Source organism: Panthera leo, chromosome C2 (assembly GCF_018350215.1).
Source record: "Panthera leo isolate Ple1 chromosome C2, P.leo_Ple1_pat1.1, whole genome shotgun sequence".
In the NCBI taxonomy this organism is placed as follows: Eukaryota; Metazoa; Chordata; class Mammalia; order Carnivora; family Felidae; genus Panthera; species Panthera leo.
The window spans coordinates 27377928-27395758 of record NC_056687.1 but is presented as its reverse complement, the minus strand read 5'-3'; the positions used below and the strand labels follow the sequence as shown (position 1 = coordinate 27395758).

Here is a 17831-nt window from a genome sequence, read left to right as displayed (position 1 = left end):
TCCTGAACTTTTATGTGGCTTTATTCCTTCTTTTCTTCTTTTCATTCATTTATTTTTATCCATTTTTTTGCTGCTCCACTTCCTACTATTTCCTGCTAGTGACTGTTTTTGTTCAATCTGTTTTCCATGTCATATAACTAGTTCTGAGGGAGTTTTTTTTTTTTTTTAATTTAAGGGCCAATTTGATTGCTATGTAGCTTTCTTTTATACCTATTAGTCACTAGGTATTTTTATATGTGAGGAAATGGATCAAACTTGTGCTTCCCAATTATACTTATGAAATGATCTAATATTTGTTTGACAAATGTTTCTCCATCACGGTGATCAAATAATTTTACTGTGGCTTACCTATGTTTCCATTTATCTGAACATTAAAAATACAAAGAGAAACAATTAGAGACCACAAAATTTAATTTTCCTCTTCTTCCGTTCCTTCTTCAGGTAAAGATTTCTGTTTCCTTTGCCATTAGGGCAGGACAGGTATTTGTGGACTATAGTTGTGAGAGGAAGTGACATGTGTCACTTCAAGTCTGAGGTATTTAAATGTGATTATAAGTTCCTCTTGACCTGGCAACATTGGGAGCCAAAGGTTGAGATGGCAGAGCTAAAGACAGTGTGGCCTCCAATAGCCCGGGTCCCTGAATGACTTATGGAGGACAGTTTCCTCATAACTTGCACATTTATATGAACAAGAAATTGACCTGTGTTATGATAAGTCACTCAGGTTCTGTGGCTAATTTGTCATATCTCTGTAACCTCAACCATTCTCATGAATAGAAAAAGTCATATTAGAAATGGGGCTCTAGTATAACACAATACATGATGTGTACTATATAGGCAATGACAGAAAGTGAGAAAAATGACCCAGGTGGAAACAGAAGAAAATGTGTGTCATATAGTGTTAAGACATTTGCTGAAACTATTGTACATCAGAACTTGGAAAGCAGAGCATATGCTCAAGTAAAGTTAGCTCCTAGGTAAGAGGCGAAAAAAGAACTATAGCAATGTCTGCTAACTGCCATTGGCTGTGCTCGGCAAGGGACTACAAAAATAAAGATGAATCCAGGGAAGAATTGGCTGACTCACAAGCAGAAATTAGAACAAATACAGGGGATCTAGAAATATGGACTCATACAGCACTGGAAAAGCCAACTGCTTCTAGACCCAAATGGAACACAAAGGAAGTTTCCATTCAACAAAATATTTCAGTTGAGTAATGTACTTAAGGCAGAGATTTTTGTTTTTAATTTTTAAGTTTATTTATTTATTTTTGAGAGACAAAAGAATGAGCCGGGGAGGGACAGAGAGAGGAAGAGAGAGAATCTCAAGCAGGTTCCGCATTGTCAGCATGGAGACCAATGAGGGGGCTTGAGCTCACAAACCGTGAGATCATGACCTGAGCCAAAACCAAGAGTCGGATGCTTAGCCAACTGAGCCACCCAGGTGCCCCAACGTAGAGAGTTTTAAAAGTGGGGTCTTTCCACCTGTTATTATAGATAAGCTTCAGGTAGCCACCAACTTGGTAGAAAAAAGACAGGGGTCGAGAAAACAAAGAGCTGCTAGAGATGTGAGAACTAGGTATTTTAAAGTGTGGGTGTGGTTACTGACACATGGAACTGACTAGAAACAAATAGAGAGGAAGCCTCTTAAGTATTTGAGAGAAATGTACTGCCAAAGAAACCACAAGCCTGGACTAACGATGCGTTTGTATGAAGCTGACAATGGCCTTTGGGGACACAACCTCATGTGAGCAAGGGGGCCAAAGAAGCTGTGCAGCCCTGAGGAGACCAATTTTCAAATACAGTCAAAGAAGGGAATGGAAATAAAAAAGAACTTGTCACAAGGAGACTAGAGTCACATACTGGTAGGGAGCCTTTACTGTGTGCTCAGCAGGACCTCGGGATTTATATGAACTGCTGATTATGTCCCATTTGTCTTCTTTCTAAAAGTGAGTATATTATTGTAATTATCCGACCCTGTCACACCTTTGTGGATTGAGTGTGTGTGTCTGTGTGTGTGTGTGTGTGTGTGTGTGTGTAGGAGTAGGTAATTTGGCTTTTAAATTCATTGGTCTCAAAACTCGGAGAAGTCACATAGGAGCTTGAACTTCATCTAGATGTGCTGGACTTTGAAATTCAGGCACTGACTGGATGGGCTTTAGGCCATTCCGTGTTGAGGTACTGAGTATGTGCTATGTGTGCGAAGAAGAGGGAACTGAATATTTAGCGCATAGAAGGTGATGATGATTACCAGTCTTTACCATAACTGATTATTTTCCCTTTGCTTGATAACATCCTAACATCCCTCGAAGTTAACGTCGATGAGCTATGCTCAGAAATGAGGCGCTTCTCTTAAGAGTAGCTGAGTTCTCTAAGCTCTTTGTCCCCTTACGATGGCAAATGCTGAAGCGTGTGTAAGATGGCGGCATCACAAGCTAACACGGTCTCCATCAGCCCATGTCCCTAAAACCCCACCCAGAGGAGAAACCTCCGTTAACCCATGTCAGACTTACATGTGTGCAAGAAGAGAACTTTGGTTGCGCTAAGCCACTGAGATCTGGAGTTGATCTTTTTTCTTTTTTTCCAATCAATTTTATAAGGGTTTTATAGTGGGAAAACTCACCTGGAGTTATTTTCAGTAAACATTAGTGTAGATCACTTAAAAAAGAAAGTAAATCTGCCCAATACAAAGACTATTTAATATAGGTTCAAGCTAGGAGAAAGCTAAAAGCTGCTGTTCAGCAAATTCTGATCCCCTAAACCTGTATTCCATGCCCCCGACAATTGTTCCTAAGTCATGGGAGGTAAGTTACCTGATTCTGAATACATTCCATTTTTTCACATTTTAGCCACCCTTAGAAGACTAATTAATACTGTATGTATTTTCTTTTTAGCACAAGATGTTGGTTTTCATTTATAATTATGGACAGATAGAAAGTCACCTAGCACATGATTTAATTAGGCTGATCGCATTTTCTAAGTTAATTTATTTTTACCTAAAGACACCAGAGTAATTCGTCAAATAATTTATAAGAATCGGAATGAACAACAGTGTTTACGTTAGGGAGATAAAGCATTCACTTATTAAAAAAAGTGCAAAGGACATAAATCTGTGGTTAACACCAACATAAATTATATGCAGGTTTAATGTGCAATGAAGAGTGAAGAACCTCTAACCAGCATGTGACTCCACCAGAACATTAATTTTTTCTGCTTAGTTGTTGGTGTGAACTTTTAATAAAGAATGGAGTTCCAGACCAAAGGAAGTGAGAAGGTTAGGAGTGGATGGTGTGCACTGAAGGAGAACTTAGGAAACTGAAGCAGTTTTACAAGAACAATGAGAAACAAATTCAACAGATAAAATAAACTTGAATGTGCTTCCTAGGAAATACACAACCTATCACTTTCGTTTACATAAATCATCATTTCTCACTACATTATATGGAACAATGTAGAGATTGTCAAAATTCCCTATTTGCAAGTTAAAAGTTGCACATAAAATTGCCTGAATAAGAATTTCCCCAAGGTTTCAAGTTTAATCCGCTATTGTTGAACCTTATTTTCTTGCTTAAACTCAGCTCTTGCTTTAAAGTCTATCTTTCATCTCTCTCTCCAGCAGACTCAGATCTATTCAACCTGCCCACAAATATAAGACAGATGGAAATAAATAACCCACTAGAAAATCCACTTGACGTAAGTACTGCAGTTTACGTCTTAGAGAACTGGAAATGGGTCTGACTTTGAAGTCAATGAAGGAATGTATGACACTTAGAGAAAATAAATCTTTTTCCCCCTATTGAGTCAGAGCTTGGTGGCCTTCAAGCTCCAAGTAATAGTGAATTCACTGATACTATATTTGCAAGGTTGATGTTTCTTTCTAAGAAAAGAATGTTTACTACAATTGGGTAATGTGGTTCTCTTCTGGTCAGAGAGGCTCTCTAAAGTGTACTTCACATGAGAAAAAGGAAAGGGAATATTATTCATTTAGGAGTAGGTTTGTATTGCTGTTTTGCGATCTGAATCTATAAAAGGTTTTAAAAACCCAATATTCATGCTAATAATGATTATGGTAACAGATCAAAAACATTACCTTTTATTCCATGAATTACGTTAATTGCAAGTCATTTGTATCATATTTTCTAGTGAGGTAGGAAGGGATTCCACAAATTCCCAATGTAATAATATTACATTAAGGAGAATACTCTGTTGAGATGATTTAAATGTATGTCTTTGCTGTTGTGATAAATAAGGATAAGTGATCCACAGTCTTTAAATTATTGAAAACAAAAGCAAAATTATATTTACTCTGGGAAAAATATTCCACCAAAACTTTTTACCCCAAATCTTAAAATTAAATAATGTTTCAAAAATGATAAGGACAATTAAAGAGCCTACTAAAGAAACACCCCACTGAGTTAACTTTAGGTAAGTGACAAAGAGTTAAGGGTTAAAGTAGGCAGATGCCGAAAGTAGTAAATTTTCAAGATATTGGCATGAACCTTTCTTAGATTCATCGCTGCTGCTAAGTTGAGCATTTTTAGTCAGATTGCTTCCCTGTATTTGTACATATTTCATGAGGAACATCTCTATATTTTTAAAAAGCTCGAGGTAGTTTCACTTTGAGAGCTATTTTATCCATGCTCTAAAACAAAATAGAGCCTGTTAGCTAATAAATTTGAATATTATAGGCATTCATACAACTTAAAACTTCTCTCTCAACCAAATCTTTCTGTTTAACAAAAAAATAAGCAAAAGTAACGTGTTTATTTTTATTTAGAAACACTGTCAAAATTAAAACAAGAGAACCAAATGCCAGCAATGCCTTGCAGTGCAGGCAATTTCTAGAACAATTCATGAAAAAAAGGATCTGTTTTAATAGATTACTCGAGTGGTTCAGAATATGTCACTTATGAATTTTTATGTACTTACATAAATGAGAAATGTTAAAATTGAAATACCTAATAGATGTTTGGGTTTTTTTTTTACCTTAAAACTCTACATCTGTAACTTACTTAACTCTCCTGAAGTCTGTCCTTCTTGCCTTTGGATAATGACATGAGCTAATTGTCATACAATATTTTAAAATATATGTTTTAAATTGCTCTAGGAACTCGATTTATAGTAACTTCTTCAGATGCTCAAAACCAAGTGCAGGGCTGTGGTACATCTTTAAGACACAGTGGAATTTTCATAGAAATAACTTAAGAATCAGTAAATAATGAATGGGAAGAAAACAAATATTTCCATTATATAAGAAAGAGAAGTTCATATCACTGCATGTCACTGAAGGCCATTGAGAGTATTTAGGTTGAACATTGAAAAAATATTTCTGATTATGAAATAGATCATGAGCAGAGTAGTCTTTCTTCCCTGTTTGTGACAGGGATGTTAGTAAAGTCAGTGGAGGCGTTACGGAACTAGCATTTATTGAGTACTTACTGTATATTAAGCACTAAGCTAAATGCTTTGTAAGAATTCACATTTAATTCAGTCCTTGCTATAAATCTGGAAGTTTGTGTTATCCTCAAGTTACCCATGAAGGAACTGAGGTTTAGAGAAGTTAACTTGTCCAGGATCACAATGCTGGAGAGTTGCAGAACTGAGACTAGAGCAGCCATGCCAGTGAAAGTTATTTAAATTCTCTGGGTTTTAGATTTTTCCTATGTAGAATGAAGATAATAAAGGCCCATGTCTTATGATGTTTGTGGTAGAAAATGAGGTAACACATTTTAGAGCATGTTCAGTGAATGTTTAGGGAATATTATTCATCTTCCTCAATCAACTGTGTACACATTGCTACAACTTTGTCATTTATAACACTGTATTGAAATTACCTGTGTATCCTATTACTAAACCATGAGCTCTGGGAGGAGTTGGCTGGAAACGTATTTAGTCCTTCCATGTCTCCTTATCTTGTATGGAGTACACACCCCAGGACATAGGAAGCATGCAATGAATGGCTTGTTTTCTCAATGAAAAATGAGTAGGAGACAGGACAAGCGGGCAGAACCATCTTTTGTTGGTTGAAGACAGTTGGACAACATGGTTCAGATTTTTTAAATGTGCTTATTCTTTGACTCAGCAATTTCACTTCTAAAAATGTATGCTGGGGCGCCTGTGTGGCTCAGTTGGTTAAGCATCTATTGGTTTCGGCTCAAGTCATCATCTCCTGGTTGGTGAGTTTGAGCCCCACTTCGGGCTTCATGCTGACAGTGCAGAGACTGCTTGGGATTCTCTCTCTCTTTCTCTGTCTTCCCCTCCCCCACTCACTTGCTTTGTCTCTCTCTCTCTCTCTACAATAAATAAATGAACTTAAAAGTAAAAAAAGATTATTTTTTAAAATGTATGCTAAAGAAGTAATGAGATTTGTGTACCAAGCTGTATTTTTGACTACCATCAGCACAACTTTGTCTTCAACAGGGAAAAATTGAAACATCCTAATTGCCAATTTAAAAATTATACAATAGGTATATCATGGAGTAGTGTAGTTTTTAAAAGTGATATATACAAGGGCGCCTGGGTGGCTCAGTCGGTTAAGCCTCCAACTTCAGCTCAGGTCATGATCTCATAGTTCGTGGGTTCGAGCCCCATGTCAGGCTCTGTGCTGACAGCTTGGAACATGCAGTCTGCTTCAGATTCTGTGTCTCCCTCTCTCTCTGCCCCTCCCCCACTCATACTCTGTTTCTCTCTGTTTCTCAGAAATAAACATTTTAAAAAATTAAAAAAATAATAAAAGTGACATACACATACATTTAGTAGAGGCAAGAGAGTCCCGTAATACATTCGTTGATGAGTACAAAATGCTGTTTATGCAACTGTATGATCCTGTTTTTGTAACACACACATGCACACACTCATGCACAAATACATATTATAAAACTGTATAAATGAAAACATTAACAATGGCTCTATCTGGGTAAAGGATCACAGGCTATCTTTCATTCATGCTTTATTCCTATGAATTACTCTGTAGAATGCATATTTTTTTATATTTGAGAAATAATAGGTTATTTTAAGAAATGAATGACATCATCAATACCTGGAGTTTTGACATAGGACCTCAACAGCAGACAGTGTTTCAGAGTTTTTAAATCTTGAGCAAACCACATCTTAAAAGAGTTGTTTGGTATTATGAAATTATTACAAACAAATGCCTTTTAAGCTAGTGTCCTCTTTTTTTACTTTTGTAAATAACTAAACATGGGAGGCTTTCAGGAGTTTCTCAGCTTGCTTCTCTTCTACTCTTCATGCTTACGTGAGGTCAGAGATACAAACTTTGAATCACAGAGATAGGGGATTTATTTGGGTGGTTTAATAACCAGGAAAGCCACAGGATATGTTTGAAATTTTCTCTGTCAGATAAAATGATGGAACTCCAAGGCGCTACACTCTGATTTTTTATTTTTTTAGGATATGAGTACACATTAATATTAAGGGGACAAATTTATTTCTGACTATTTTGGAGAAATATCAACAATGGAACACTTGGTTCTAATCAGGTTGGCTGTCAGCCCACTGTAGGAGGAGTTGCTTTATAAAAAGTAACAAAACAAAACAAAACAAAACACACCACTTCCATGTACCATCTGTGGAGATAATGGAGCCTTGACAACTGTTGTTTGTCATAGTGGACAGAGTGAGATACAGAAATACCCAAGAAGAGAAGCACTGGATATGGAAAAGAGTGCATATGATCTATATGAATAAATGTGATTCCAGAGATCAAAAATGAGATGAGAATAAGGGATTTCAGGAAAACTAGCCTCTTGGGGTAGCAACATTAAAATTTTTAAACATTCATTTTTTTTTTAATTTTTTTTTTAACGTTTATTTATTTTTGGGACAGACAGAGACAGAGCATGAATGGGGGAGGGGCAGAGAGAGAGGGAGACACAGAATTGGAAGCAGGCTCCAGGCTCTGAGCCATCAGCCAGAGCCTGACGCGGAGCTCGAACTCACGGACCGTGAGATCGTGACCTGAGCTGAAGTCGGACGCTTAACCGACTGAGCCACCCAGGCGCCCCTAAACATTCATTTTGAATTTGTAGAAGTTTTAAGTGATCACAAATGTGTCTCCAGTAGCCAAGATTTGGGTAACATTGAACACGATTACTCCGTCCCTTGTCCTTAAAGGGAATCTCTTTCCTGGCTTATTATTATTGCCCATTATGATTTTTGCAGTTGAACGTTCCAAAATGAAGTCGAGCAACTGGAACACAGAGTTACTGTGACAATGGCCTGCAAGAATTTTGCAACAGTGGTGGTCATCGTCTGCATAATGCCATTTTTGTTGTCAATGGCTGCAATTGCAGTTTTTATAAAACTTATTTTTCTCATGGAGCAACTTTCTACGTGAAGAATAAAAACCTTAGTTTTGGTTATTAGACCCGTGGGCTTCAGTACTGAAGACCACCAGCTCTCTTTTAACATGTGAAATAAGTGGGATTTAGCCTACAGTAGGGTCTGTGATTATTCAGCTCCTCCAAAAGTAGCTCCTGACTTTGATTTTGCAAAACACATTAATATTAATTTTGTTTCTTGAACATTTGCTTTTCATATAACAGAATCCACATGCTTGGTTAAGGCCAACATATGCTGTTTATTATGCAGGTTTATCTGTTCCTGATGATATAGCACATAAATCAAATCTAAATTAAACCAACACCACTTCTCCCCTGTGCCATGATATTTGGGGATGAGATTGTTTGCTAAGGAATCATGTGGAAGAATAAAATACTTTTGCTTATTGAATGTGACACAATATATTTAGAATCCTTTGTGAGATATTCTGATTGCCCCCAATAGTAACCCTATTAGTGATCAGGAACTTTAAAGATTTCCATTCTAAGTCCTCTTGTTTACAGGGTTATTTTGCTTAGCTTTCGAAATCTTTGTAGTAGTTGCATATAAGCTTACAAGCAACATGGAATTTAACAAACATTAGGTTGGCTTGGTGGGACTAAGGGTGTTTTTACTTGTTTGGTTTATTTTAAAATCTGAGGTGGAAGATACAACAGTCATAAAATACATGTATAAAAAGGTTTGGGGACTTGGGGCTTCGGGTGACTCGGTTTAAGCGTCTGATGCCTGATTTTGGCTCAGGTCATGATCTCATGGTTTATGAGATGGAGCCCCTTGTCAGGCTCTGCACTGACAGCGTGGAGCCTGCTTGGGACTCTTTCTCTTCCTCTCTCTCTGCCCCTCCCTGCTCTCTCTCTCTTTCTCTCTCTCAAAAAATAAATAAACATTTTAAAAAAAGGTTTGGGGACCATTTTTATTCTTTTTTGTCTTCAGTAGAATAAACTGTTGGTTACAACATTCAGATAGATATTGGGGCATTTCTCATGTGAAAATGGTCTATTAATTCCAGGACTGAAGGAATAGGGAGAGACATCTTTGTTCGTGGTTTCTCAAATTGTCTTTATAACCAAACCACCTATTTTTATATTTAGCTGTACTAAAGTGAACTTTTTTGTGACAATTTCTCATGTTTCCCTATTCTTTATGCAATGTGGAAATATTTATCGAGTTCATAAATGCAATAGACTCTTCATTGGAGATCATGGGCCTGATCTCAAGACTCTCAAACTGTCCCATCTGAAAGACATACTGGAAAAGCAACTTGCCAGACAGACCAACATATTTAAGGCTTAGTTCAAATATTACCTTCTCCAAACAGCTTTGCTCTATTCTTTTTGTTCCTTTGTGCATTTATTTATCTTGCCAGAGCTGAAAATTCTCTTCCCTGCCTGTCAACTTTCATGATAGTTTTTGTCTATCTAGATAGATTAGTTGCAGGGAAAAGATTCATTCAAGCTACCTAAAAGTACAAGGGAGATTCTTATGAGTCCTTACAGCCTGCAAATGGAATCTTCTCAGGAATAGAACAGGCATGCTGGCTCCTTCAGCCAGCCTGGGCTGTTAAATCTGGGCTCCGTGATTTTTCTGCTTGGCATTTCTGTTCCTCTCTCCTTTGACTAGCATTGCCTTGGTGACCTTCTCTACATCCTCTTTTACTGCCCCCTACTGCTGGGTTTCTTGGTTCTAATTCCAAATATTAGACTGATCACTTTCGTTTCCTTCAAGAGCTATGTAGGCCCATGGAGTGTTTCACCATTGTTGTCCTCTAGCTTTCACTCATCACTGGCACTTGGGTCAGCATCTCTTATTAGGAAAACAAGACCATAATGCATATGTCTGTGAATATTAGTCTGTGAATACCTAGTGAGTGGAAGGTGGATATCTTGTTTATATACGAACAGATATATTTATTTGTATTTGTTTATATTTTGTGTATACATACTAAAAAGGATGTCCAGGATCTCTGTTTCTACTAAAGATTTTCAGAAAGCTGGAATACAGAGCTGGAACAAAGAGCATAATGGTTCATCAAAATTGACTTCACATTGGGCTAAAATGTTGTCTACTATTCTTTGAAACAGGAATAAAAATATTTGTGCCTGAAGAGTTGGCAAGATACTTAATATCTCAGAAGACTTCTTTAAAACATGAAGAATGAAATTAATGAATTCTGTTAAGTCCTTATCATATCTGACCTCTTTGTATTTGACAGAGTTGACCACTCTTCTTGATCATTCCTTCTTCCTTAGTGAACTATTTCTTCTCTGATTCCTCCATTGGATTCTCTTTTTGTGCCCACTCCTCAAGTATTTGTATCATCCAGGCTGTTGTTTCTGGACATGTTCTTAATTATACAAACATCCTAACCAACATCATTCTTTCTCATGGGATCAACAATCAGCTGTAATCATGAAATCTATGTTTTCATCCTCAACCTGTTTACTAAGTGCCAACTTATAGGATGTTTCCTGCTGGCTACTTACAGGCATATGCAATCTTGCCTTCCCAGATCAAACTCTTTGTCTCCACCCCTTGCCCCTGACACTACTTCTGACTTCTGATTTTAGTATTTCTTATGTCAGTGAGCATTTCCAACTAGCCACCCAAGGAGAAAGAGTGGGTAATTCTCTACTTCTCTGTTTTAGCTCCCGGCCTGAATCAGTAATCATTTGTCAAGTCTCTTTACTATTATCATAGTAGAGAACTTCCTCATATCTCGCATAACTCTTTTCCCTGATTTGAGGATCATTTTCTCTCTTCTATCATGTTATTGCTTCCAGAATGTGTTTACTAGAATATAAATATGTCATGCTATACCTCTACTTAAAATCTTTCGGTGGCTTCACAATGCCTTCAGAATTAAACTCACATTCATTTTGTATGGCATCAAAGATTTTCAGTGGTCAGACCCCTCTTCTCACTTTTGTTCTTATCCTCCTTTTTCACATATTCTTTCCAGCATCTGTGCATGATATAAACACATAAAAGAAGATCTGGTTTGTGTAGAGGATTAAATGAGATACAACTTTTCACCATTCTAATGAAGACTGCCAATTAAAATTTCCACTTTAACAGTATTATATTAATTCGCTATGAACTATGTTCAACTGTTAAAACACATGGGAGTTTTTTAAATGAAAGATTGCCATCATATCTGGCTTACCAATAGACGGGGCAAAATATACTTTTCGTTTTGAATTGATTAAATGACAAAGAAAATTTACTTGTGCTGTGATCTATGAAATAGATAGGAGGTATAAACTGGGTAACTTGAATCATATGATATTTTGATAATTTACTGTGGTCATATTATCTAAGAATTGATATTTTTAAGGTTTTTTTTTTTATTAAAAGAAAGAAGGCACCATATGTTTAAAAGACTAAATGTAATCTAGCATTTCAGTTTTGCCTCTACTGACTTCAGAGCCTATTTGAGAATCTAATTTACTGACTTAAGATATGGTCTGCAAGCAGAATCTAGAAAAAAATGTGTTGGATTAGAAAAATCGTTGCAGTCTTAAGTGTGTAGGGATTTGAATTATGTATTTTGTGGGAAAGGTCAGAAATAGAATTTAAACTATTTGCAAATGCCTTTGTTCTATTTCTTTTCTATCATCAAAATATGATTTTTCTTTTCTGTCACATAAGTCCTCTATAGCTAGCTGGATGAAGTGATTATGAAAAGTTATGAAATTAATTTTCAGATGCTTTTTCTCATTCCTTATCTTGTTCTTTACATAATTGATAAACTTGAGATGATTAGTGTTCTTCTAAAGTAAACATTTCATAGCAAACAAAAAAATTCCTCCTTGGAACATAAAACAATTGCTAAAATCGCTATAGTGAGAAAAGGTCAATATTTCAATCTTGTTTATTTCAGCTGGCATAAAAATGAATTGGCCAGATTTTCATTTAGAAATAGTATAATTTATCAATTTAACTATGTAAAAACCTTAAAAAAAAGTTCAACAGCTGAAGATGCTCCATCTATCTCATAAAATATGTCTGTCTCTAAAGGTCTATCTGATAAAACATGAATCATTGTAAGACTGGATATAATCAAAACATCAAGTAGAAATGGAAACAGTGTTCTTTCTCTTGTTTGCTTGTTTTATTTTTTTCATTTTATATATCTCCTTTGTCCATCACAATGTATATTTTAAGTCTGGTTGCTCTTAGTTATTTTTATTTCCTCTGAAGATTTTTAGTTTGTTGTGTGTATCTCTGAATTCTAAAGACTTTTATTATTTTCCTGTCACTCCTCCTTAAGTGGTTTTTCCCATAAATAAAATACATTCAGGGCAATAAAATACAAACAACTTTTCTAATACAGTGCCACAGGGGAATCTATTACTCTATGCTATTTAAAAATTTGGTCAAGTCCATTTTAAAGAGAAAAGTGTAGGTAGAAATAGAGAACCACATTATGGTTTTGTATTATGTGTGTTAGTTTCTATCACTGTCATAACAAATTGCCACAAACATCAGTCTGATGCTAACGTTCTTGACTTAAGTCACACTGTTGGACAGGCCATGGGTTAGCACAGATTAGTTTGTCACAACAACTATAGTTGTCTGGCATTGCAGGGCATCAAGATCAATGCTATGTATAAAAAATACATGTCCAGCTGAGAAATAGGAGCTGTTGGTTTCTGGACCAGGGACTAACGGGGAAACCAAGATGGAGGACTGGCCACAAAGATAACATGATTATTTCACCATAGTCTACAGCCTAATGTTTGTAGTCAACTGTTTCTAGAACAACCTAAAAGCACAAGACAACTCTTTTCAGAATGAGGCATAGTTCTGTAGGAAGAGGTGCTTACCTTTCCATATCCTAAACTTAATTTAAAAAAGTCAAGGAATGACTGAGCTGTCCCAATAGGACCCAGTGCTTAATAAACCAATATTCAATCCTCAGTCTTCAAATCATAGAAGTTTAACAGTAGAAGGGATCTCAGAAGATCATTTTCTCCATCATCCTAAACATGCTCAGAACAGGTAGACTAGGGAAGAAAAAACAAAACAGTTGCTCAGGGTCCAACTATGCATTGTAATGGGCACAGAACAGCAAAGCTGCAACTCTACTATTCCCCACTTTTTACGTCTTCAAAAGTTCCTACTTTGTTGACTATGACTGTGATTATGGGCTCTATATGCTATTTATATATAATTGTATTTGAGAAGCTATTAAGCATATGTAATTTTTATATCACTCTCACTACATACCTTTATAACTCCTAACTGGAATAGCTAAAGCCTTACTTTTCTGTCCTTCTGATCTTTTCTCTACTACTGATTTGTGTAATTTGATCTGGGCTGAATAAGTGCTTTGGCTTCAAGACGCCCGTTACTGATGACAGAATTTTCGTAATCTTTGCTAACGTACTTCCTCGAAGTAGAGCTTGATGTAGCCAGTCTCGCCCAGCTAACATCTATGAGGTTTTGCTTGTGTGTGAAATGGAAATTGTGGACTTCTCTACTGAAGTACTCTGCCTTTCTCCCCATAGTGCACTGTGTCTATACCTGTGTTCTCTTTGGTTGCTCTAGTATCATGGTAGGTTTGGTGTTCCAGGTGGTCTTGGTCACTTCCTACTTGGAAAGAAAGAAAAGACATCTCTCCCGACTCTGAAGTGTGATGTTACCTTCCATGTATCATCTTTAAAATGTCTTCTAAGAGAATAAGATGAGGAGATTGTATCATTTAATCACTTTATGTCCGACATCCTGGAGGCTAAACATATTCACTAGAGAGAAATATAACTTCGGAAAATAAGCCAGTTGAAAAAACCCATAGTCTTCTTCCTCAAACACTTTTACTATGTACATTTTGATATATTTCCTTTCAAGCTGTTTGATTTAACTGTAATCTCATTACACTGATGCATTTCTATTTTGTTTTTCAACTATATAACACAAGTATTTCTTTTTCATATTTTTAACATTATCTGCAGGTAAACTTTTCATAACTTCTGTGATCATTTTTGCAAAGAATTGGAAATGTCATTTCCCCCAGTTTTACTGTATAATTATCTTTGTGCATTGGGCACTGCCAGCCTTCATATTTAGGATAATTCCACAGAAAATATTGTCAAAATATAGATAGTAATTTACAGAATTGGATGTGGGTCTCCACACCTCGTGCACCCGTGCCCCTTTGTGATGTCATTTTTTCAGCTTCACTCATCAAGAGAGAACATCTGTTCCCCTACTACTTGTTTCAGAACTCGTGGCTTGTTTTGACCAATAAAATATAGCAGAAGTGACAATCGTGCCACTTCCAAGCCTAAGCCTCCAGAAGCCTTATAGCTTCTGTTCATTCTTCGAATCCTAGATGCTATCACACCCGCTGCTGACCAGTGAGAGGCACAGAGCCCATTTACCCCCGTTGCTCCAACCAAATGTCAGTCAGCTGCCAAAGCAGGGCTGCCTCCCTGCATGGTAGCTGAAGCAGACGTATGAATGAGTCCAGAATGACCACCACTACCCAACGACAATAATAAATGGCTGTCCCTTTACATAAGGAAGTCTTGAGGTGCTATTTTACAGCAAAACTCACGTCTACAATCTATTTGGCCAGAAAGAATGAACGTTTTTAAGCCTTGTGATTCACATTGATAAGTTGTTCTCCAAACCATTGTTAACAATTTGCTACCCTCTCCAGCTGAGGTTATCACTACTGTAAATATTCTCTGACTTGATAAAAGATAACTGGTGTTTTGTTTTAATTTTTAGGTGCAGCATTTTAAAAGCTTTTCCCCCCTCACTCTGATGATATCATTACTTTTTTAGATGTCATTTTATTGAAACAAATCGTGTGTCAGAGTAAACTTTTTCTCAGATTCTTTTTCTAGAATTTAGATAATATTTGTCAGGTTTATTTGCTCTCAAAAGGTGTAAAGATGCAGCACAGATGTTGATTTCATTTGCCAGAAAATAGCTTTTGAAAGTCTTTTAAGGTATAATTGTCTCTTTCCAATATTTTTAGTTCTGTAATTATCAAATTTATGAAAGGTAAGTTGGTTGTATTGAAGTTTCTACTGGCCTCATATGACTTCATTGGATGTTGATCTCAGTGATTATGCGTGTTCTAGGTTGTTAGAAGTCATGCGATCATCTTGACCTACAATAGGAAGCAAGAAGGCAGGATACTGATGTTCAAATTAGAAAATTTGCTTCCAGACCAAGTAGATGTGTGGAAAATGTAGGCAAAGTATTGGCCATTTTACTGGTGAGACTGAAGTGTTGCCATCACTCAATGCTTTCTCGTTGTTCCCATAATGAAAGCACAGATAGCATCACTCACGTTGTTTTTGGCTGTAGATTACAGAAAACCCATTCAAGCAGCACTACATTCTAAGACTCATTAGTTGGGCTGATGTTTAGCCAATTCATTCTAGAATAGCTATACTCGTTTTTTAAGACTCAAAATGCTTTCTCCGTGATTGCTAAAGACCATAATAGTAATGGCTATAAGTAGTAAAATTAATTAATAAAAAGAAATTTGTAGATAAAACTTATACCTGCTTTCTATGGCCATCTGCTATCTTAGTAGCATACAACAATAAAAAATTTTAACTTATGATTTTTGCAGGATTCAGATGATTTCATCTGAGCTCAGATGATCTCTGCTGGATTTGTTCAGATAGCTGCTGTCAGCTCCATGTCAGCTAGGAGTCTTTCTGATCTTGCCTGGCCTTCCTCCTATCTCTCATGATGGCCCTCGCCTGGATAGAGTGACTCAGCTCTGTTCCACACAGGTGTCATCTTCCAGAAGGTCAGCTCAGGTATGTTCTCATGGTAAAGACAGAGGAGCAAGATAGCCACACACATGCTTTCAAGTCTCTATTTGCATCACACTTACTAATACCACATTGGCCCAAGCAAATCACTTGGAGCCCAGAGGCAGGGTAGGGTGGCATTACAAAGTTACATGGAAAAAAATACACAGATACAGAAAGTGGTAAATTAGTGAGTCCGTTGATAAAATCAAACTATAATAAATTCATTAACTTAGTTGCTATAGGATATGTCATAGTATCTATTGATGTCACAGTATCTATTGATAAACTAGTCCTCTCCAAAACATTTCCAGTTGTACCTACTGTGTGTATCTGTGTCATAGTATATGCATTATCTAAAACGTGTTCTGCGTTTTAGAAGAATCAGCATTTTGTCATTGCTCTTTAATTAAGCATTATTGCGGTGAAATACATGTATCTCTTACTATAGGAATCTATTGGGATAGTGAGAGTTTGTATAGCAGCAGAGGCCTGTGTTACCAATATGAATCTTTAGAATCTGTGGGAGCACAAAGATTTTATGAAATAAAATAACAAACTGCTTCCTGGGCTATCTTCTGATGCTGGACAAAAATCGGAAATGTCTGGAACGCATTTTGATAGCATGCAAGAATTAATACAAAATAAATCATTTGTATTTCTTGAATGAAAAACAACTTGATTATATTAACAAAATTTATAAGTAGCTTTTCATTGCTTTAGTATTGAAAAAATGCTAAATTTTCTGTCAATAAAGTTGAAAGGGCTAAGCGCATGTATTTCATCAGAATGTTAACCACGTTCCATTAAAGCTCATGGTTCAAATAAAGAAAATTTGCAAGCATCATCGAGGGAAAATGATCAATCAGTCATCAGTACAGTTTACATAATATCACATCAATCACTATTATATAATAAGTGATTTGAACTAATATGAACTTCCAAAAATATTTTTTGAAAGAATATCAATGAAGCAAAAAAAAATTAGAAACAATCATCAGAACTTTAATTTATATTAGAAATATTCAAGCATTTCTAGATATAAAATACTAATTAGCATTATTTCATAAAATAATACTAATATATATAATATATATATACATATATATTATATATATTCTCATAACCTAGATTTATGGCTCTGCATTTAGGGAAAGATATAATCATTTCTAGAAACATTTTTGGAACTTTGTCACTTTTTTGGAAAAATCTACATAAGGTAGTAGAATTTTTATTTTCCTGGATAATTTTTCAATTGTTTTACAAAAAAGGGATTGATAATTAACTTAAACATAAAATTCAAGGCTGAGGACAATTTTATAATTTTCATTAATCATGAAACTAGAAGGAATATTCTCTAAAATAATCCATCAGCTTTTTTGTTGGTCATCAAAAAAATTAAATGAGGAATATCTGCATGAAAATCTTATGATACATTTTTCCGTAGTTGTATAATATAATACGAAAGAGAGAGTGTGGAATTTAAGACAGATTTTGATAAAAGTTTCTGGATGTTTCAACTTGGCACTACATTATCACATTTAATTATTTCTGGATAAGGCGCTAGAAGATGTAAATAACACAAATCATTAAATTTCTTTCTTGCTGAGGTTTATACTTATCATATGTTAGATGAACATTAGAATTGAGTGACTTACTAGGAATTCACATAATGAAAATTGAAAGTATT

At 35.9% G+C, this 17831-nt stretch overlaps 1 long non-coding RNA gene across 3 annotated transcripts in view; it reads right to left on the bottom strand.

Annotated features, from left to right (window-relative positions):
• The window catches only part of LOC122230242, a 47882-nt gene that overhangs the window by 5892 nt on the left and 24159 nt on the right, over nt 1-17831 (bottom strand). For 2 of the 3 annotated variants that reach the window (XR_006207349.1, XR_006207350.1), the window contains exons 2-4: nt 13887-14033; nt 13187-13366; nt 11230-11322 (exon numbers count right to left, since the gene is read on the bottom strand). This is a non-coding gene — a long non-coding RNA (uncharacterized LOC122230242). The remainder of the gene's footprint in view (nt 1-11229; nt 11323-13186; nt 13367-13886; nt 14034-17831) is intronic. The other variant, XR_006207351.1, reaches the window with a different exon arrangement.